Raw genomic sequence first — 22,744 nt, forward strand, 5'->3', positions numbered from 1 at the left:
GAGAAACCTGGTTTGAAATTCTTGGTGTATGTGGGGCACTAATCAAGAGGTCATTTTCCAATTTATTAGTAGGAAAGATATGTCAGACCCTGAGGAAAATTAAATTCCTGCTTTCCATGGAATTCTCTCTCATCCTCCTTTGAACCTAATGTTAGGTGGGAAAAAGCAAAGCAGGAGAGATGGGTGGGGGTGATTAGTGGCTTTTATCTGCTGAACTTTTGTGTGTGTGTGTATAGAACAAAAGATAGAGCTAGCTTCAAGGCTGGGTTTCAGGTGTCTCCTTGTTTTTCCATCTTCCCCTAGGTATAACTCTTCTGCACTTGTCTGTCTGTTTTTCTCCCCCTTTCCCAAAGAAAACAATCAGAATGGCTGCCTGGCATCTCTTGAGGGAGGTCCAGTCTGAAGAGGGAACGGGAAAAGCATTAGTCAACTATTTAGAATTTTAATTATGCTTTGGGAAAATAAATCTCTAAGAAGGGATACAATTTGGTGCTAAAGGAATGTGGTCCATGGAGGATGTTCCCCCCCTGGGCCAAGAAGGCTCCTGTCAGAAATGGAAGATGGGCTGCTCTTTGGCTTTTCTTTCAGCACCAGGTCACCCTCGGTACTAGTCGAGTTGAGGGAGATATTAGGTGGTGGCAGTTAGTTTGGTGATCAGAGCCTCTAGAGCAGGCTGCTGACTCAGGTGCTTTTTTCGCCATGAGGCACTACTGGTTTTAGCTCCCTTGTGCTTGGATTTGATGGTGTCTCATCCCAGGATCTCCCCTCCTAAAGCTTGGAATCTCATCTCAGGGCATGTACTCTTTTTTTCTGCTGAGAAAGTTAGCTTGAAGTGAACAAAGAGAAGTCTTCTAGGGACTGAGACGGGGGCCTAGGATGCAGGGCCTGTCATAAGCATGAGTCTCACAAGTAGACTTTGAGAAGGGTTCCTTCCACCTGCCCAACTCTTTTTTTAAAAAAAAATTTTTTTAAACCCTTACCTTCTGTTTTGGAGTCAATACTGTGTATTGGCTCCAAGGCAGAAGAGTGGTAAGGGTAGGCAATGGGGGTCAAGTGACTTGCCCAGGGTCACACAGCTGGGAAGTGTCTGAGGCCAGATTTGAACCCAGGACCTCCTGTCTCTAGGCCTGGCTCTCAATCCACTGAGCTACCCAGCTACCCCCCACCTGCCCAACTCTTGACCAACACTACCCTTCCTCTAAATGTTCCCACTGGGATTCCGGCATCCTTTCCTGGCTGTGTCATGGATGGGGTGTTCACATTCTCCCTTCTGTGTTTCAACACTGATTCCAAGTGGTCTGACTGCAGCTGTTGTGGGCCATCTAAAATGATGAAGAGTTTTCCAGTCTACCCCTAATCCTATTAGAGCTGATGGAGAAAAGGTAGGGTGGTCCTTATGCATCATTTCCACCCTGGACCCTTAAAACTGGGCTTTGGAGGGAAAAATTGTTTTTAAACCCTTACCTTTTGTCTTAGTATCAATTCTAAGAAAAAATACTGTCAAGGGCTAGGCAGTCATGGTTAAGTGACTTGCCCAGGGTCACACACCAAAGGAAATGTCTGAGGCCACATTTGAACCCAGTTCTTCCCAACTCCCCAGGCCTGGTGTTATGTCCAGTCTGTTACCTAGCTGCCCCTTGGAGGCAAAATCTTTACTTTTCTGTCTTGCTGAAGCTTTCCTCTTTTTCTTATCCCTTCTCAACTCTATCCCACATGTGTGGGATCAGTACTTGGTTTCTTGTGTTTTTTCTCTCAAGCTGAGCCAGAGTTCTTGTGACTGGGGCAGGGGCTGCTCATACCCCAGCAGGCAATCCCTTCTGTCCCCAACTCTTCACCTACTGACTCACTGAATTCACCCTACCCACCCTACCCCCCTCTACAATGCCCCCACCAAATTGCTAACTGATGTGAAGTCAGGAACTAAAGTGTGTCAGACAAGCCTGGGCAAAATTTTAAAACTAAATGGAAGGGATTGGGAGGGAGGGAAAAGGGCTAATTTTGAATTGTTTAATTTCTAGCCTTGCTTTCCCCACCTCCCACTGTGCGAAAAGGCTGGAATGGTTCCTGGGTCTGGCCTCTGAGACTCTCCCTCCCCCCAGTAGCCAGGCTGCTTCTTGGGGTAGGGAGGTAGAAGGGGAGCAAACCAGAGAAGTGACCTGGAACCAGCTAAAAACTGGAGAGGAGGGGAGGAAAGCCATCTTGAGAAGTGACCTGGAACTAGCCAAGGCTGGAAGAGGCAGGGGGGCAGGGGGGATTCTGAGGGGAGGATGAAGCCATTGTCATCATAGAATTTCTCTTGGGGGCAGAGGCAAGCCTCCTTGCCAACATCAGAGCAGCCCCCCCGGCTCAGGAGCTTGGTGTCCCAGAGTTAGAGGTCTGTAGCTATTGGAACAGATCGGCCAAAGATGGAAGCAGGATGGTTCACATGGAGGCCTGGGGCCAGACCCTGGGACTCCCTTTCTCAGTGGAGTTGGTTGGATTTGAAAAGGGGGAGGATCTGGGGCTTACCCTTCCCCCATCTCCCCCACCCCCCCGAATCTGAGAAGCAGAAATAAGTGTCAGTGTGAGCCTCCCACTCCTGGGTCTCCAAGGAGTTGACCTATCTGCAGACTCCTACTCTTGCTCAATCCAAAGTGGAAAAAAATCACCTCCCAATGACCTACAAAGCAGTCCCCTAGGAGCGGGTGTTTGTGTTCAGAGCAGACAACTGTGGCTTCTGAGCACTCTGAGGACACCGTGTAGTTCAACTGGGCTCTTGCCACCACTAGAACTTTTCTCCCGGCCCCATCCCACTGAATGCACTGGAATATGTGTGTGCTTTGTGTATGTGTGTATGGTGTATGCATATATGTGAGAAAGGGACACAGAGAGAAATGGTGCTCCTGCCAGCTGTCGGGGCGGGGGTCTGATCCTTCCTTGTGCCTACTTTCTGGGAAGTGAGAACTAGGAAAGCCATTCCTATGCCTTTACTTTCATGAGATTTGCTGCCTTTAGGGGGATGCTGGGTTTTTGTTTGTTTTTGTTTTTTATTTAATGGAAGGACTAAGGGAAGAAATGGAAATAGGATGCCTTAGGATATATGTGGGTGACTGGGGCTTGCTGCAAATCATATGCTGGAGAGCCTTGTCTAGGAACTTTCCTGTGTCAGAGGGCTCCTCCTGGGTAGGATAGAGTGGATCCCCAGTTCTTGGGAGGAGGAGGAGATACTGTGATGTTTCCCACCTTTCCCCCATCCCTCTGATGAGGGGATTTAGGGCAGCGTGCTCACTTGTCGGGACTCTAAATTTCCCAGGCACCAGGGTTGGCAGTGGGTACTTAGGATTTGATGGGGACTCCACCTCAAACAGCTTCCCAGGGCCTTCTCTTGTGGATGTGACCGACTTCCTGACTTGCTTCTAATGCCATGGTTTTGCTGCTTCCTGGATTGGTGCCGGTGCTGGGCAAAGAAAGTTTTTCTAACTGGTGCTTGCCTCCTTGGTGCTCGGTGCCCTCTGGAGAGGAGGGCCCTGGGGCCTGCACCCTACATATTGTCTCCACAGCTGGCAGACCTCATCTGCTTGAATCAAAATGGCCAGGCTCTCAGGAGCTGGCCAATTGGGTAACCTCCTCCCTTTCTCGCCCTTCCCCTTCCCCCTCAATCCACACCAACTGGGCTGTTGCCAAGTGGCATAAACCCTGTTTCTCTGTGTGGACTGAGACCCGGTGAGAATGTAGCATTTTGTTAATACCCCTACTCCTTGCCGATGTAGTTTCAGGACTCTGCCCTTTGCCTCCTGGGACATGGCAGGGAAAGAGGGAGAGAAATAGAATTGGGGGAGAGGGGAGAAGGAGAAAAATTGGGGGAAGGGGCCCTGTTTTGTATCTGTACAGTATACTGACTTTTATGTTCTTCACACGCATATATATGTGTATATATATGGATTCTTTTTTCAACAACTGGTACAATTTTTAATAAAATCATTTAAAGCAAAGGTGTTCTCTCTTCTCTATTCTGTTGTATGAGTTTCTTTTTCTTTCTTTCTTTCTTTCTTTTTTTTTAAATCCTTACCTTCCATTGGTTCCAAGGCAGAAGAGTGGTAAGGGCTAGGCAATGGGGGTCAAGTGACTTGCCTAGGGTCACATAGCTAGAAAGTGTGAGGCTAGATTTTTTTTTTCTAAAACCCTTACCTTCAGTCTTAGAATCATTACTGTGTATTGGTTCCAAGGCAGAAGAGTTGTAAGGGCTAGGCAATGGGGGTTAAGTGACTTGCCCAAGGTCATACAGCTAGGAAGTATCTGAGGCCAGATTTGAACCCAGGACCCCCTATTTCTGAGCCTGGCTCTCAGCTGCCCCCTGTATGGGTTTCTTAACAAGTCCACGGCAGTGGGGTAGGCAGTAGCCAGGGAGGCAAGATCCATTCTCAGCTGCCTCTGTATAAACTTGGGGAGGTTGATATTATTGCCTCTGCCTTCTTGGCATTGAGAACATTTCTAATTGTTTTGTGGTGCGGCGAAAAAACCCAAACTAAACAAAAACTACAACAAAAACAACAAAAGCCAATACAGCATTTGGGAGGAGGGGCAGGTGGTAGAGACATGGATTCTAGGCCAGACTTTGCTAAGTCACTCACTCTGTAACCCTGGAGGAGACGCTTCAGGTCTAGACCTTAGTTTTCTCTCCAGCCATCAGTTCTGGATCTTAGTTTTCTTTCTTTCCAGCAGTCAGTTCTGGATCTTAGTTTTCTTGCCAGCAGAGACTGTGTGATACAGTTGAAAGAAGAAGAGCTCTACAGCCAGAAGACCTGGGTTCCAGTCCTGCCTTTGATATTTCTCGTGTGACCTTGAGGAAGCCACCTAACTTCCATGGGCCTCAGTTTCCTCTCCTATAAAATGAAGGTGTTGGATCACATGGCTTTTGAGACCTATTCCAGCCCCAGATCTGTGATGCAATACCTAGGTCAAGCTGGAAAATTCCTTTTAGTGCTATTTTATGAGTCTTAGATACTCTGGTCTAAAATTAGAATCCACCATTATGACCACTGAAGTGATTTCTCACCAAGGCAGCAAGGGAGGGAGAGCAAAGTCCAAAGAATGACCTTGCTCCACACTACCCACAATCAAACCGATGGTGTCAGATTCCTTCCTTTCACCATGGTAAGGTCTGAGCGGGTGCATTTGTTGTCAGGGGACTTGTGAAAGACAGCTGCTATTTTTACTAATCTCTTCTGGTTTGGAAAAAAAAAAAAAAAAAAAGCACACACACTTAAAATCTAGTGTCAGAGGGCTCCAGAGGGGAGAAAAACCAAAGACTACTCTTAGCAGTTGTGGATATAATGGTGGTTCTAAGGTTCACCCTTCCCCCCTCCCCTCCCCAAGTACTCCAGTGGAAAGAATACTAGATTTGGAGCCAGAGTCCTGGGTTCAAATCCAGTCTGCCACTTAACTATGTGACCTCAGACAAATCATTTAAGCACAATTGGCCTCCATACAACAAGGGAGTTGGCAAGATGACCTCAAAGGCCTCTTCCTGTCCTAAATCCAGATCCTATTATGAAGAACAACTATACTGGTTTGTTCATTTCACAGGAACTCAGGTTGTCCGTCCAACCCCCTAATTCTGCAGATGAGGAAACTAAGGGAAACGAAATGATTTTCTATTTAGATTTTGAAATGACTTCATACAATAAGGCTTCCACAACTCTGTTTGTGTTTCCATTTGTAAATTACTACGCTTTTGCCCAATTCTGTGAGGAAACCAAGCCTAGTCTATTTTTAATGTAAAATAACTGCCCTTAACCCAGTAAAACCTGGTTATTTTCTGACCACTCTCTATTCCATAGAATCGTAGCATCTTAGGATGATTAGGATGAATGAGCCTCAGGGCTCATTTAGTCCAACCCCTAACCAAATTAGGAATCCTGTATAGAACATCCCAGTTTTCACTTGAAAACCCCTAGAAGTGGAGAAATTTGATATATCCCAAGTTAGCCCTTCCTAACTTTGGACAGCTCTCATTTTTAGGAAGTTATACCTCCCTAAGTCTTCCGTCATATTGGTTGTAATTCTTTCCTCTGGGGACAAGTAAAAAAAGTTTAATCCTTCTTCCAGATGAAGGCCCTTCAAATGGCAGAAGACGTCTGCTCCCTCCACTAAGTCTCTTGCCCAGATTAAACAGCTTCAGGTACTGCTGCTAATGCTCAGCTGTTGTAATTTTGTGATTCCTCCCTGTCCCAGGTGTCCTCTTCTAAACCTGCTCTGGCTTGTCGATAACTCTTCTGAAACACGGCACCTAGAACCAGATACTATTTCTCAGAACTTAGCTGACTGAGGGGATGAAGTACCCTTGCTCTAAAGTCTCCTGCAAGTTTTACATCACTCAGTTAACAAACATATATGAAATGTCTGCTATCTTTGAGGTACTATATCACTTGACCAAAAAAGTCCATCATGCCCCACTCTTACTATAAACATTATATTTCTATTAATGTAGCCCAAGATCACTGTAGTTTTTTTTTTGAGTCATTACTTCATATTGAGCTTTCTGTCCATTAAAACTCATAGATTAAAAAAAGCAATACCTTACTTTCTGTTTTAGTAACAACTCTAAGACAGATGGGCAAGGGCTAAATAATGGTTAAGTGACTTGCCTAGGGTCACACAGCTAGGAAATTTCTGAGACCAGATTTGAACCTAGGTCCTCCTGACACCAGACTTAGCGCTTTATCCACTGGGCCATCTAGCTGCCCATCCTAGATCTCTCTCTCTCTCTCTCTCTTTTTAAGTTAGTAGGTTTTATCCTCAAGTATTACAGCCCCTGCCATCCTTCCTGAATCACAGTGGATATCATCCAGGAGACAGATATGTTCATACATGTCTTTCATGTTTCCACATTTCAGTTCACTCTCTGGAGGTAACATTCACAATCTTTTTTTCAGAAATTAAATCTGTAGTTGTATGTGATATTCTCTTGGTTCAAATCATTTTGCTGATCATTATTCCATGTAATCCTTTCCAAGTTTTTATTAAAATGAGCTTGGTCATCATTTCTTATGGCAAGGTAAAAATTCTATCATACCCTAGGTCTTTTTTAAAAAATGAACTATTTTTTTTTAAACCCTCACCTTCCGTCTTGGAGTCAATACTGTGTATTGGCTCCAAGGCAGAAGAGTGGTAAGGGTAGGCAATGGGGGTCAAGTGACTTGCCCAGGGTCACACAGCTGGGAAGTATCTGAGGCGAGATTTGAACCCAAGACTTCCCATCTCTAGGCCTGGCTCTCAATCTACTGAGCTACCCAGCTGCCCCCCAAAAATGAACTATGTATTAATCAAAGCTTCCCTCTCTTAGTACTACCTGGTTGATTTTTTTGAGCCCATGCATGGAATTTTAACTCATCCCCAATAAATTTTATAGTAAAGAGGAATCTAGTCTCAGTTAGGAAAACCTAGGTTCAGGTTCTTCCTCTGACATGCCCTGACTGTGTGATTCTGGGCACATCACTTACCCACTCAATGTCCCAGGCAACTATCCTTCTCTGGAATCAGTTGTAGAACAGTACCTGAGACTTATCAATAGTGAGGAATATCTTCACCCTGACTATGCCAAAGAAGTCACACATATAAGATCCATTATTCATCCTCATTTCTAGCTTACTACTCTTTTCAGATCCTGATTTTGCCATCCAGTATATTAACTTCCCTTTTTGGCATTATGCTACCCACAAATTCAATAGATATTTGAATTGGGTCTGTGATATAAGTAACAGAAACAGGGTCAAGGACAGAGTGCTGGTAGAACAAGCTTCTAAAGTAAGGGTTCTTAACCTTTTTTTGGAGGGTCATGGATCCCTTTGGCAGACTTGTAAAACCTATAGACCCTTTCTCAAAGAGAGAGAGAAGAGAGAGGTGAGGAGAGAGAGAGACAGAGAGACAGACACAGAGAGAGACAGACAGAGAGAGAGAGATTGAGAGGAGAGGGAGAGGGAGAGGAGAGAAATTTACAATTGAATATATTATCACACATATATTTAATATATACATATTCAATATTTATATATACATTCACAATTGAAGGAAATGCTAAGAAGTTACTACAAATAAGTGTGCAATTTTCTTCCTATCCAAGTTCACAGAACCTATCCATTGTAGTATAGAGAGAGGGGGTCATATAGTTTTTTCTAGTTTTGGCTGAGTTCTGAAAGCAGTTAGGAGTTTGGAATCTCGAGGAAAAGTTCAGTTGGTTTGGGTCTCCCGTGGAGGGAGGTTGTCTGACCAGCCAAGCTGCCTCCTTACCTATCTGTAGAATTGAAATTTAGCCTAGCTTTGAAATATTTATTTAAGAAATTGTTATTTGGATAAACCCTTTATATCTTCCTTCCCAATATTATTTCCTACCTTCCCTCCCTTACCTTACATGTTTGTGGAGTTAATAAGGAGAGTAATTAGAGAGGAGTTCAAATCTGTGAAGGGTTAATTAATATTTCACAATATTAGATATAAAGAAACTAGTCAGTCATCATTTATTCCCTTTAGATATCAAGAGCACTTTGTAAGCTTGAGTTAAAGGCAGGTCCTTACTCAGACTCCAGCTCTGCCTCCCTTCCCCCACCCGAGGTTCCTGAGACAACTCTTAGGGCTTCCTTAATCCACTTTCCTGTCAGATCATCCATTTGAAAATAATAAACCCTTTTGTGTTTCAACAGACTTATTAGTATAATTGGTCAGTTAGTTATTAAGAGAGGGAAGAAGAGGGAAAGAACCAACATACTCTGGGCTTGAAGGGAAGCCGGAGTATCCATCTTGGAGGAAGGTGTAACTTCAAAACAAGTCCCTTCCTGTGAAATTAACTAAGCCTGTTGTTAATTTCAGTTCAGTCTATTTCCCTCAGCCTGTGTTTAAGTCTGAGTCCTGGTCTATAAGCCCTCCTGTATTTGCCTGTTAGATTAATTCTCCCTCTCCCTGAAGATCTTATTCCTTCAGTGTTAAACTCCTGACTTCAGCCCTATTATATCCTGAATCTCCTTATTCCAGCCTACCTGTAGCCTAGATTTACTATCTTATTAAGTCCCTGATAACCTCCTTTCAAAATTCCCTTGTACCACACACCTTTCCTCAAATTATCCCCATAACACCATGGACACTGGGAGATTAAGTAGCAGTGTTTGTAAAGACTCTCCTGTCTACTAGATTTCAGGTCCCATGCTCAGTCCTATGACTACAAAGTCAAAAGTAAAACCATCCCCACACACTCTTTAGAGCCAATCATTTCCAAGCCCATCTAACCACACTATACAGACCACATCTCTTGGTCTTGCCCAGAATGATGTTTCAGTATTTTCATGGATCTCTGATGTCATTAATGTGGAAACTCTCTTCATCAGTTCAGATTACAACCCATCTATACCTCATCTTGTGTGACTCTAATTTATCATAAATCATCCTCTGGAGTTCTGCCCAAAGAGCTAGGGGCTGGAGTAGCTTCCTCTAGATCTTTTGACATTTTGTAGGTAACAATGGAGAATATAGGCTGCCTGATGGTTGATCCTCACATTCACTACATGACCTATCTTTTAAAAAAATTTGATATTTTGTTTTTTCTCCAATTACATATAAAACCAATTTTTAAAACATTTTAAAAGACTTAAGTCCCCAATTCTCTCCCTCCCTCATTCCCTCTCTCCCTTCCTTCCTCAATGAGATAACAAGCAATTTGATATAGATTTTACATGTGCAATCATATGACCCATTTTTTTTTTTACGTCATATATGCCACTGAAGATTTCCCTGAAGAAAAGCCACTGAATGCTTTTCACACACAATTCTTCACTGGTTACATGTGGTATCCTGTTCTTGCCCACTATGTTCCTCTTTTCATAAGATACACATATATACCAGTAGACTATATCTATCTATGTGTTGTCCATCCAATGATATAGTCTGGACAATACCCATTCTTTATCATCTTAGTTTTTCCTTCTGACTGTCTCCTCCCCTAATTTGTCCTCCTTTTTGTCCACCCTCCCTTCTTGTCTTATTCCCTCTTCCCTCCTATAGAATAAGATAGGTTTCTCTAGCTTGTGTGGCATTATTCCCTCTTTGAGCTAATTCTGATGAAAATAAGGCTCAAGCATTGCCCACCACCTCCATCTTCTCCTTCACTGTACTGACTCTTATTTGCATCTTTATGTGTAATGATTTATCCCCTTCTATCTCTCTTTTTCTCTTCTCCCCCTGTGTTTCTCTTTCTTATTCCTTAATTTTGTTTTTGGATATCAACTAATCCTATTTAGCTTACTCCCTTTTCTATGTATACTCCTCACTGACCTAATAGTGATAAAGTTCTTAAGTATCTTAAGTACTTTAGGTTTCTTGAGTATCTTAAGTATCTCGTTTTCCACCTTCACAGATATCAATATACTTAATTCAACCCTATTGATACCCTTAAGTTTTCTCTTTTCAGTTTACCTTTTTTCTGTTTCTCTTGAGTGTTGAATTTGCTCATCAAATTTTCTTTTCAGCTCTTGTCTTTTGGGGGTTTTTTTCAGTCGGGAATACCCAGAAGTCCTCTATTTCATGAAACATTACTTTCTCCTAGAGGATATGCTCAGTTTTTCTGTATATTCTTGGTTGCAATACTAGATCCTTTGTCTTTTGGAATATCACATTCTATGCCTTCTGGTCCTTTAATATAGAAGCTGCCAGGTCTTGTATAATCCTGGCTGTGACTCCTTGATATTTGAATTATTTACCTCTCGCCACTTATAGTACTTTTTCCTTGGCCTGGGAGTTTTTGAATTTGGCTATAATAGTCCTGTGATATTTTATTTTTAGGAATCTTTCAGGAGATGATTAATGGATTCCTTCAATTTCTGTTTTCCCCTCCTGTTTGAGGATATCAAAACAGTTTTCCCTAATGATTTCTTGTAATGTGGTGTCTTTTTTTTTTCTTTTATATATTTTTAAACCCTTAACTTCTGTGTATTAATTCCTTGGTGGAAGAGTGGTAAGGGTAGACAATGGGGGTCAAGTGACTTGCCCAGGGTCACACAGCTGGGAAGTGTCTGAGGCCAGATTTGAACCTAGGACCTCCCGTCTCTAGGCCTGGCTCTCAATCCACTGAGCTACCCAGCTGCCCTAATGTGGTGTCTTTTTTAAAAAAATCATAGCTTCCAGGTATTTTGATGATTCTTATATTGTCTCTCCTAGATCTATTTTCCAGACCAGTTGTTATTTCAATGAGGTATTTCAGACTTTCTTCTATTTTTTCATTCATTTGTTTTTGTCTTGTTGTTTCCTGATGTCTTTTGGAGCTAGTAGCTTCCATTTGCTCAATTCTCATTTTTAGGAAGTTATTTTTCTTCCTTAAACCTTTGTGTTTCTTTTCCCATTTGGCCAATCCTGCTCTTTAAAGAATTGTTTTCTTCAGTGGTTTTTTTTTTTTTTTGCTTGCATTTCTATTTGCTCCATTTTAGTTTTAAGGGAGTTGTTTTCTTCAATGACTGCCCTGCCCATACCTCCCTCACCCCCACCAAGTTGTTGAATCTTTCTATCATTTCTTTTATTATTTTTTTTAAACCTCTTATAAGAGTTATTTTGGGGCCTGACATCCTTTCCCACTTTCCTTTAAAGCTTCATATGTTTCCTTTTTGTGATTATTGCCCTCTTCTGAGTATGTAGTTTGATCTTCTTTGTCACTAAAGTCACTTTCTAAAGTTAGGGTTTTTTTCTTTGTCTTTTGCTCATTTTTCTAAGCCTCCTCCTGCCCCACCCCCAAACTGTTGTCTTGTCTATCTGTTGAGGTTCTGTTCTGCTCCTGGGGTAGAGGCAGCACTATTCTAAGCTTGCTGTGTAGACTAATATGGTACTTGGGGTAGTCCTGGCTGTCTTTATGTCCCACAGGGTACATTTCAAAGGTTCTAGGGATGTGTTGGTGAACCTATGGCATACATACCAGAGGAGGCTGCTCCCTTCTCCATCTCCTGAGGACATTTTTTACTTCACCCACCCCTCTACCCAGCAGTCCATTGGGAGTTGCTTCCTCCCTCTCCTGTCTGGGGTAAGGGAGCAGCTAATTATTGAGCATGAGGGTGCAGTTTGGACTTTTGATCTCTAAAAGTTTTGCCATCACTTTTCTAGGGTATGACCCCACTGTATAATAGCATATAGTGGACCTAGTACAAATAGATTTCTTGTGGGAAGGCTTGCAGCTGTTTTGTCTTGCTGGATTTTGCTCCTGGTTTCCCTATTGTCTCATGGGCTGAACTACACCCCACTCCCACCCTTCACTGTTCTGCTGCTTCCCTGTGCCAAACTTTCTGGGTTACCCAACCTTCTCACCCAAGTAAGACATGTCCCTCCTGCTTTTCTTTGTTTTGAGATGATTTGTTTTCTATTTTTGTGTGTTTGGAGGGTTTAAGTCAGCAAATATCCCTTACTCTACCATCTTAGCTCTTAGTATGCAAGTCTCCTGTCTTTTTTACATGTATATTTAGGTTAAACTTTTTTGAGTTATTTTTATCTTATTTAGGAGTTTCTACACTGTCCCAGAGCTTAACACAATCAGTGTAACGATACCTACAGAGAGGAATATTTGGAAGACTTTGTCATCTGTAGGGAATTCCTCTTCTATTTGAGTTCTGTATTTGTCATCCTCCTTAATGGTATCACACAACTTTGGTGAGCAGAAGTTCACAAGGCTATTGTGAGAATTTAGAACCATCAGCTCATAGATTTAGGTCATTTGTTTCTAGCCCAAACCACCCATTTTCCAGATGAGGAAACTGAAGCCTAGTGAAGTGAAATCACTTGCCAGAGTCCCCACGGATAATAAGCTAGAGAGTCAGGATTTGAAACGAAGTCCTACTACTCCAAATCTGACACTTTTCATTACTTATTGTCTGTGATGTGAACTCATTTGACAAATGTCTTGCTGAAATCCATCTGTTCTCAGTTCACTACATTCTATTATGCAGGCAGCTAGGTAGCACAATGGATAGAATAATAGGGCTTGAGTCAGGAAGACTTGAGTTCAAATGTAGCCTCAGACTCTTACTAGCAGCCTGTCTAAGTGATTAGGCAAATCACTTAACCTGTCTTCCTAGGTTTCCTCATCTGTAAAATGTAGATAACAATAGCACCTACTTCCCAAGGTTATTGTAAGGAAAAAATGAGATAATATTTGTAAAGGGTTTTGCAAACTTAAAAGTGCTATGTAAATGCTAGTAATTATTAATTATGTTCCCATGATCTATAGTTCTAGTGAACCCACTTAGAAATTTTTAAAAAGGAAGTAAGGTGAGTTTGGCAAAACATTCTCTTTTTTTCCCTTTTTAAACATGTATTGAGAACTATTGTTTGGATACAAGATACTTCCCCCCAAAACACTCAAATAATCTCTCCCTACAATATACATTCACTTGAAACAATTAAGTAAAACTAACTAATAGCATGATTTTGACTGAGAGTATATGCTCTTTCCACTTTTGTTGCTACTTATCATTAATAGAAAGAAAGGATGTGGGCTTTAACTTAATATCAAAACAACATTGTTCACTATATTTGACCCAACTTGTATTCCTTCTTAGTGTCAGGCATGGTTTATTTTATTTTATTATTGAGGCAAACAGAGCTAAGTGACTTGCCCAGAGTCACACAATAAGTGTCTGAGGTCATATTTGAACTCAGGAAGATGAGTCTACCTGACTTCAGACTGATATTCTGTCCACTGTGCCACATAGGTGTCTCATAGTTTGTTCTTAGTGGATCCATTTTGGCTTTTAGTGATCTTCCCCTGTTGAGTGTTGACAAGTGATCTCTAACACTCTTTTCTAGGTTTGTCCTGGAGTAAACATCAAGTTCACTGGCCTATATTTTGCAGGAACCACCCCTTCTTTCCTTTTTTGAAAATCAAGAATGGTTAAAATGATAAAAGGGTAAAATGATAAATGTTGGAAGGGAATGTGGGAAAATGGAGACACATACACTATTGGTGGAGCTGTGAACTGATCCAATCATTTTGGAGAGCAATCTTGAATTATAATCAAAGAGTTATAAAACTGTGAATATATCCTTTGATCCAGAAATACTGCTCTTCGGTCTGTTTCCTAAGGTGATCAGGGAAAAAGGAAAAAAACCTAAATATTCTAAAATGCATACAGTGACTCTTTTTATGGTGGCAAAGAATTGGACAAATTGAGGGGATGCCCATCATGATGTTGGGGATGGCTCAACAAGTTGTGGCATATGATTGTTATGGAATACTACTATGACATAAGAAGTAATGAGCAGGTTAATTTTTTTTAAAGCATGAAAAAACCTATATGAAATTATGAAGAGCAGAATGAGCAGAACCAAGAAAACATTATACACAAAAACAGAAATATTGTTTGAAGAACAACTTGTATATGTCCACCTCCAGAGAAAGAACAGATATATTGAAATAAACAAGGTATAGTTTTATATATACTTTTTTTTTGTCAAATGATGCCTTTTCTAGTGTGGGCAGAAAAGGAAAAGAGGGAAATACCAGGAAATTTTAATGTAACAAAGAAATAAAAATTTAAAACACAACAAACAAAAACAGTGAAATATGGGGCAGTTAGGTGGCTAAATGGATTGAGAGCCAGACCTGCAGACAGGAGGTGCTCGGTTCAAATCTGATCTCAGACACTTCCTAGCTGTGTGATCCTGGGCAAGTCACTTAAACTCCATTGCCTAGCCTTTACCACTCTTCTGCCTTGGAATCAATGCACAGTATTGATTCTTTTTTTTTTTTTTTTAATTTTTTTAAACTCTTACCTTCCATCTTGGAGTCAGTACTGTGTATTGGTTCCAAGGCAGAAGAGTGGTAAGGGTAGGCAATGGGATTCAAGGGACTTGTCCAGGGTCACACAGCTGGGAAGTGTCTGAGGCCAGACTTGAACCTAGGACCTCCTGTCTCTAGGCCTGGCTCTCAATTCACTGAGCTACCCAGCTGCCCCCCACAGTATTGATTCTAAGAAAGAAGGTGATGGTTTTAAAAACAAAGAAACAAGCAAACAAAAACCAATGAAACTTTAAAAAAAAGGAAATTAAGATAACACTTGTTCATCTCCAGTCCCACAGAAAACTCCTTTCATTCACCATGATTTCTCAAATATCCTAGACAATGTTGCAGCAATCACACCAGAAAGCCCTTTCAAAATATTTAGATGAGGTGAGATATTTTAAGTGTGTGTATGGCAAAAGCAGGGCCCTCCAAGCATTGAAGATTTGTTCCAAATGGGTTTTATCTATGCCCATCTAAGCAGGCTCTATAATCGTTAGGTATGAGGAAGTATCAGATTATTTAGTTACATAATCAGTATTTTTAGCTCTTAGCATTACTTGCTATAACATTTAACACCTGCTGCATAGGGGGTTTTATCTAAGCATCTCAGAACACACATTACTAACTCTTTTTTTCAGAGGTGGAAAAAATGAGATCCAAAGAGTAAAAGAAACCCAAGTTGGTAGCAAAGCTCCAATTTCTCTAATTCCTAGAAAACCAAAATTCAAATTCTTCCACTTACCTGAACAGTTGTATTTTGGGGAGCCTGCTTTTCCTGTAGATGGACATTGTAGAGCAGGCACCAGGTAAGTGTTGTTGACTTAAGTGTCAAGTTTGAAGATGCTTTCAGTTGGTTATTAAATTAAACTGGAGAGAAAGGTCAGAAGCCTCATTCTACTGATAAAGAATAGACTGTGGCCATATAATAAGTCCGTGGTGGAGACAGGATTAAAAGATGTTATTCTTTAGCCTGGATCCTATATTTAGTTCAGTGAGCCTTGCTACTTGGTCCTTAGCCCTCCACTTCCTTGTATTAGAAGGGTCGTAATATTGACTCTAGAGTCGGAGTCCTTGGGTTCAAATCCTGGCTCTTCTGTTGTGGGAAGATACTTCCTCCTCTGGGCTTCAGTTTCCTCATCTGTAAAATGACAAAGTAGGAATAATTTATAGTTTCAGATCTGTAAGGGATCTTATAAGCTATCCAGTCCAAGATACCCATCTTACAGATGAGGAAACTGAAGGCTAGAGATGAACATAGAATCATTGCTTTATAGCTGGAAAGAAGCTTAAAAGTCATCTAATCTAATCTCCTCATTCTACAAAAATGGAAACTGAGTCCCAGAGAGGATGATAGGATTAGGACCAAAGGGGATCTTAGAAGCCATCCAATCCAATCCCTTTTTACGGGGGAGGAAACTGAGACCTAGTCATTTGCCTAAATCAGATCAAACAGCAAAAGAAAGGAAAGATAATTTATGTGCCAAAACAGGAATGGACAGCCTCAAGAAGTAAAAGGTTCTGGTCTAAATACTGGACTTTAAAACATTTAAAACTTTAAGATTGGAGGTATTTAAGCAGACACTTGATTCTCACAAGTTTTTTTAGTGATATTCTTTTTTAAATTATATTTTTTACAAATGTTTACATTTTTACTCCATCCCACTACCCCTACTCAAATTGAACAATGAAAGAAAAGGGAAAATCCTCATGACAAATACATGTAGTTCCCACATTGGCCACGTTAAAAAATGTGCATCTCATTCTGTATTTCAAGTCCATCCCAGTAGCAGGAGGGGGGCTTCATTTTTTGCCCTCTGGAATAGTGGTTCATCATTGCATCGATCAATTCTGAAGTTATTAAAAGTTTTTTTCTTATAATGTTGTTGTCATGGTATAAATTGATTCTAGTTCTGCACACTTCACTTTGCTTCAGTTCATTGAGGTCTTCTCAGTTTTCTCTGAAACTGTCCATATTATAATTTTTTATGACACAATAAGATTACATTACGTTACATTTATATACCATAAGGTATTCATATATCATAAATCAAGGTAAAGCAAAGACAAAAGCATTTATTGGGTGCTTCTATGAGCCAGTTACTTTGTGATAGGGATAGGAATAAACACAAAAAGAAAAATAGTCCTTGTTCTCAAGGAGTTTATATTCTAATCAGGAAAAACAATATACAAAAGGGAGCAGGAAAGGAGAGAGAGGGGACATGATGGCATCCATGTGGGGCATAGTTTGAAGTCCATAAAGGTAAGGGAAAAGCCAGGAAGGGATTGAAGATTGGATGGCCCCAGGAGGAATTCATGAAAGGGAATTATTTCTGGTCTGCTGGAGGGATATTCCAGAATGAGATGGTTGCAAGAGTGGTTGGATCTTCTGGAAAGGAGGTCCCGGGTACTGAGTGAAGATCCAGGATGAAACAAATAGCTGAGACATAATTTTGAAGTTCGCAAAGTTAGGATAAGAGTTAGGAGGGAAAATAATTTCTATAGTCATTCTCTAGTGAACCTACCCTTAGTTTCTAGTTCTTTGCTACCACAAAAAGAGCTTCTATAAATATTTTCATACGTATAGGCCCTTTTCCTCTTTCTTTGAATGCTTTGGAGTATAGACCTAATAGTGCTATTGTCAGGTCAAAAGGTATGTATACTTTAATAATTTTCAGGGCACAGTTCCAAATTGTCTTCCAGAATAGCTGGATCTTTTTTCAGCTCTACTAATAGAGGATTAAAGTGCCTGCTTACCCTTAGCTATTCTTTTTAAAAATTACAAAAAATTTTTTTAGAATATTTTCCCCATGTTTACATGATTCATTTTCTTTCCCTCCCTACTCCCAAACAAGCAATTCCATTGGGTTGTACAAATATTGTCACTTGATACCTATTTCCATATTATTCATTTTTGCTATAGAGCGATTTTTTTTAAAGCCTAGACCACTAAATCACATATCCACATATATATGTGATAGGAGATGTCATATGTTTTGCTTTTGCATTTCTATTCCCATAATTCTTTCTCTCAGTGTGGTTAGCATTCTTTCACATAAGTCCTTCAAGAGTGACCTGGCTTGTTGCATTGCTACTAGTAGCAATGTCCATTACATTGGATTTTTCTATAATGTTTTACTTTCTGTGAACAATGTTCCTCTGGTTCTGCTCATTTCACTTTGCATCAGTTCATTGAGGTTCTTCCAGTTCATATGGAAAGCCTCCAGATCATTAATCCTTACAACACAATAGTATTCCATCACCATCATATACCACAATTTGTTCAGCTATTCCCCAATTGATGGACAACCCCCCATTTTCCAATTTTTTGCCACACAAAGAGCGCAGCTATGAATATCTTTGTACGCGTATTTTTCCTTATTATCTCTTTGGGATACAAACCCAGCAGTGGGACTGCTGGATCAAACCCTTAACTATTCTAACATTTGTCATTTTTTTTGGTCTTCTTTGAAAATCTGCCAGTTGTGAGGTAAAATCTGAATTGCTTTAATTTTTATTTCTCTATTAATTATTTGAAACATTTTTTCATGTAGTTATTGGTAGCTTGGATTTCTTCCTTTAAAACTACCTGTTTGGGGGCAGCTGGGTAGCTCAGTGGATTGAGAGCCAGGCCTAGAGACAGGAGGTCCTAGGTTTAAATCTGGCCTCACACACTTCCCAGCTGTGTGACCCTGGGCAAGTCACTTGACCCCCATTGCCTACCCTTACCACTCTTCCACCTATAAGTCAATACACAGAAGTTAAGGGTTTAAAATTTAAAAAAAACAAAAACAACAAAAAACAAAAAACAAACTACCTGCTTATGTTCCTTGTCCATTTATCTATTGGAGTGGTTTCTAATTTGTTTTGTTTTTTTAACCTCTACCTTCCATCTTAGAATCAATATTTTGCATTGATTCAAAGGCAGAAGAATGGTAAGGGCTAAGCAATGGGGGCTAAGTGACTTGCCCAGGGTCACACAGCTAGGAAGTGTCTGAGGCCAGATTGGAACACAGGATCTCCTTTCTCTAGGCCCAACTACCCAGCTGCTCCCTCCTAGTCTTATAAACCTTGGGTATGAGACCTTTAGCAGAGGAACTTGCTCCATAGATTCCGTTCCCCCCTCCAACCCATACAATTACCCATTTCCCTTCTAATTTTGACTGCATTATCTTTGTTGGTGTCAAAAATTTTAAACTTTATACAGTCAATTTATTTTGTCCATTTCATTTTCTGTGATATTTCTATCTTGTTTGGTCATTAATTCTTCCCCATCTGTAGATATGAAAGGTAATTTCTCTCTTGTTTCTCTAATTTGCTTGTGATGTCATCTTTTATGTCTAAGTGATGAGTCTGTTTGGAGTTGTATGGTGTGAGTTGTTGGTTCATATCTAATTTCTGCCAGACTGCTCTTTAGTTTTCCCAGGTATTTTTGTCAAAGAGAATCCTTATCCTGCCAGCTGGGTTCTTTTGGGTTATCAGACTGTGCTACAGTGTTTATTTCCTTCTGTATATTATGGATCTGATTATTATGTTCTACTGATGAGGTTCTATTTTTTTCACTAGTACCAAATTATTTTATTATTTATTTTTAAACTTTTACCTTCTGTCTTAGAATCAATACTGTGTATTGGTTCCAAGGCAAAAGAGTAGCAAGAGCTAGGCAATGGTGGGGGTGAGTGATCACACAGCTAAGAAGTGTCTGAGGCCAGATTTGAACCCAAGACCTCCTGCTCTAGGCCTGGCTCTCAATCAACTGAGCCACCTTGCTGCCCCCCCCCTCCCCGTACCAAATCATTTTAATTATTACTACTACTTTGCAGTATATTTTGGTATTGCTAGGCTACCTTCTTTCTTTATTGATGCTCTCTCTCTCTCTCTCTCTCTCTCTCTCTCTTTCTCTTTCATCTTCTCTTTTTCTCCCCAATTATTCTCCAAATAAAGATAATCAAGTAAAACAAATCAACAAAGAAAAGTCTGATGATGTATGTCTTTTCCTGAATCTATGTCTACTCTCTTTTTTCCCAAGAACTCTGCTTCCTCAACAGTGGATAATCCCTTACCAGGTATATAGTGGAGAGGTAAGAGAACTCGGAGATCCTCTGATCCTCTGAGGCTGTGATTCCGAGTCAGAATTCTATACCAGAGTTTCCCCTCATACAATAAGAACAGTAACCTTTAACTCCTATTCCCTGGCTGGATTATTGTGTGGATTGATAGGGTGGTGTCCCTGATGTAATCTCAGAAGTTGTTTGACCAGCCTTAAGGGGTTGTTGTAGGTATGAATTCTGACAAAGAATTCCTCTAGCACATTCAGAGTCAATGCCTAGGACCATAAAGATAATAGGATTTAGAGCTTGAAGAGAGGCCTTAGAGAGCTTATAGTCCAACTTCCTCATGTGTAACATGAGGAAAATGAGGCTCAGAATCAAATATTGATTTGAACACTGGTGGGGGAGAGGCATCAGCAAATCTTCCCTGAATGCCCTGTACCTCTTCTTATTGGAAGTGATGGAAAGATGGTAGAGATAAGAGGCCGAGGGGATAGTAGCTTTATGCTAGAGGAGCAGTAACTTGGAAGAGGTTGTAGAATGAATAACAAAAGGACCTGGTCACTCTGAACAAAAGCCCTCCTGTTCCTCATCTGGGTAAGTGTAGGGCTCATAGACGTGATAAGTCTGATTTTAGGGTAAGGGGTATGTCCCCTGCACAGACTCAGGGCTCCATATGGTGACATCCTCAATTAGAATTCATTTTTCCATTTACTGAGTGCCCTCGAGTATGTGGCTCAAGGTTCCTAGTCAAAGAACACACACTGAGTGCCCAGTGCTGTGCTGAGTGGTAGTCATGATCAGACAAAATCCACACATGGCCAGCATCCAGTGGGAAACCAGCAAGAAGTGGATTAAAAACTCAAAATATCAAATGCTTCTACACTAAAGCTATTCTGCAGTCTACTATTGCTTACTGCCACCTGACACACTGTTTTGGCGATCCTGTTAAGTGCAAAGTGCTTGATGTTTTATAGACCATTCAACTAAAAATATCTACGCATAAGATTGAGTCATCAGCATTTCATTCAGTGCCATTCAAACAAAATGTATTAAACACCTACTATGCATGAGGTCCTCTGCTAGGCTCAGATACAAAGATGCAAAGACTCTGCCCTCTAGGATCTTATATGCTCCTGGGAGGTCAGGGAAGGGAATTACATTTTGTGGATTAGGCTACCTATATGTATATGTAAGTATATATGCACACACATACATATAGGTGTGTATGTATATGTATTGACTTATCTATACATTTTAAGGGTAGCTACATGGCTCACTGGATACAGTACAGAGTCAGGAAGACCAGATACTTACCAACTGTGTTATGCTGGACAAGTTACTCAAGTCTGTTTGCATCAGTTCCTCCTCTGTAAAATGAGCTGGAGAAGGAAATGGCAAACTACTCTGGTATCTCTGCCAAGAAACCTCTAGGGGCAGCTAGGTGGCTCAGAGAAAGGTCAGACCTGGAGATAGTAGGTCCTGGGTTCAAATTTGACCCAAGATACTTCCTACTGTGTGACCCTAGGCAAATCACTTCATCCCAGTTGCCTAGCCCTTACCGTCCTTCTGCCTTGGAATCAATACTTAATATTGATTCTAAGACAAAAGGTAATGGTTGAAAGAAATGGAACCCCCAAATAAGTTTATGAAGAGTCAGATACTCTGAATAATCAGCAACAAATCTATAAATATCTATCTATCTATCCATCTATCCACCTATTGCTATAGGTGGGATGGTGATACAGAATAGAGCCTGATGGAGAGATGGCCCAACGTCCTCTGATGGCATAAGGACCTGGTCTGAGTAAAGGTGAGAAGCTTAGGTGAATCACCAAGTTGTGGTAGTGAACTACTAGGTCCCACAAAGTGTTTGAAACTCAGCTAAATGCCAACTCACACCCAACAGTGCCCAGGAATAAATGATCAAGTGAGAAGCTGTGAATTAGATCACACAGCTTCTCTGACTTTATCCTGGGTTTAAGTTGATGGATAACACTATAGACTAAATGGATAATGCTGATGACTGTGATTTGACTTTGTGTGAGCAATCCCTTTCCCTCATGTCCAAAGGATATGATGAATGATCCTTAGGACAATAATGACATTCACCTAAGTAAGCCTTTAAGATTTAATTATAACAAACTTAGGGAAAGGAACAGGGTTGAGGGAAAGAGGTGTTAGGAAAGCTTCACTAAACTACCGATGATCAGGTTTGTCAATCAAAGGGTAATCAGGTTTGAGACTGTCTACAGGAGAGGTTTCTCTTCTCTGTGGCACCCTGGTCAGGCCAGGCACCTTTGGCCTTAATCAAATTGATTGAGTTTTGATGTTGTTCTTCCTTGACGTTCAAATGATTAATATATAGCACAGCTTTGTCCAGAAGTTGAAGATGTGATAACTATTGGAATAGGATACAGGTAACCTAAGCAGGTTTGGCCTACCCGCCCAACCAACTCAGGTCCCTTCTCAGGAATGAGAATTTCTTGTTCAAACTTCTCCCTTTTAAAGTCCTGGCAGTAACTGCTTTTGCTTTCTGGCTCATGGCATCTGGGTTGGTTCTAAATTCTAAACTGTTGAGTGTCACTCATCCTGTTCTCCATTTTCCATAGCAAAATGATATTATACTATCCATTCATCCATTCATCTGTCTATCTATCTATCTATCTATCTATCTATCTATCTATCTATCTATCTATCCATCATCCATCCATCCATCCACCTATCTATCCATCCACCTATCCATTTATCTATCCATCCACCTATCCATCCATCCATCCATCCATCCATCCATCCATCCATCCATCCATCTATCCATCCATCTGTCTGTACATCTGTCTATCTATCTATCTATCTATCTATCTATCTATCTATCTATCTATCTGTCTGTCTGTCTGTCTGTCTGTCTGTCTAT

Source organism: Gracilinanus agilis, chromosome 2, assembly GCF_016433145.1.
Source record: "Gracilinanus agilis isolate LMUSP501 chromosome 2, AgileGrace, whole genome shotgun sequence".
NCBI lineage: Eukaryota > Metazoa > Chordata > Mammalia > Didelphimorphia > Didelphidae > Gracilinanus > Gracilinanus agilis.